Below are 1,345 nucleotides of genomic sequence, written 5' to 3'. Positions count from 1 at the left end.
ATGAATTACTGCACGTATGATACATCACTATGACGTCATATCAATTCTGATGACGTCATTCCTATTTTTTGACATTTTTTGTTTCACAACCCAGAGTTTTCATCGGATCTTCGTGAAACTTGCCATGTATATGCAGAAAGCCCACGCGCAGACAGTAACCATCTCCGATTTTGGAAATTCTTCCCAGAAAAAAGTTGACGTCATAATATCGCCGCTAATGGAAATCGCCTATACCATTATCTCCAAAATTGGCAAGCTGTTTGAATTTTGTTTGCGGGAATCAAGCCGGGCATTAGCACAGATAATTTATCGCAAACCTGATACATCACAATGACGTCATATTCGTTTTTATGACGTCATCATTAAGAAGACGAGGATCTTAGCTCATTTGAGCTTGTTGTTGTGTTTTTTTTTTTTTACTCATTCTTGTCTGTTTTCTGAAATACTTTTTCCAGCAACCAAACCTTTGTCCACACCCAGTAGATTTCCAAATGGACGCAGTAATGCACAAATGTACCTTGTGGAACCGACCCATGAATATGATCATCATGGGGCCAACCGGCCCACAAAGATCAATATCCCATTGTGCCCAAGGCGTTGTATAAAGGCCACTTCTCCATTGAAGGATAACCTGGGTCTTGCCTCGGGTACTGTCGGGTCAAGTAGAGGTTTGGAGGAGTCGAGCCAATACTCGCAATCAGCGTTGCTGGATGACAGCCTCCGCTTTGCCTCACTTGCAGCCAGCCAGTTCCACGTTGCAATCTCCGCTTGCGCTGTTTTCTCTTCTCTCTCCACTTGTGACCATAAGGGTGGGGAAGCCTGGTGTTGGCGTTATGTGGTTAAGGTGGTTGGCTTAAGGATCCTCGGGTCTTGAGTTCAAGGCCCTGCCACACCATTGAATTAGCACCAGACGGCTCTACTCAGCCCGTCATCCTTCGGAGGTTGACGAAATGAGTACCAGCCTGGTGGTTCAGGGCTATTTTCTGGGGCACAGCCACTCCCCAGAAAATGATGCAGCCAAGTAGTCACTGAAATAATGGTGGGGCTCGCCCAAACCATTGTCATCCATCTTCCCAACCCCCTACTTCGGTGTGTGAAATATCTTTCCTGGGTATCAGGCTCAGAAGACAAGGACAGAGGACGAAGCCCACGTCGTCCTGTCGTGGCGGTGACTACTACAACTGCAAGACATTGTCCATCCGCGTCTTGAATGGGTCCACCGACGGTGCTATAACGACAAGCTCAGGTTGCCCCCCTCCCCCCGGAGAGGCTGCCCCCCCCCGAGGCTGCCGCCCCCCGAGAGGCTGCCCCCCCCCCGAGAGGCTACCCCTCCTCCCCCCCGAGA

This window comes from Eptatretus burgeri, chromosome 4, assembly GCF_056783735.1.
Source record: "Eptatretus burgeri isolate ZD-2024b chromosome 4, Ebu_testis_v1, whole genome shotgun sequence".
In the NCBI taxonomy this organism is placed as follows: Eukaryota; Metazoa; Chordata; class Myxini; order Myxiniformes; family Myxinidae; genus Eptatretus; species Eptatretus burgeri.
The sequence above is the reverse complement of the archived record's forward strand: the minus strand, read 5'-3'. Positions refer to the sequence as shown.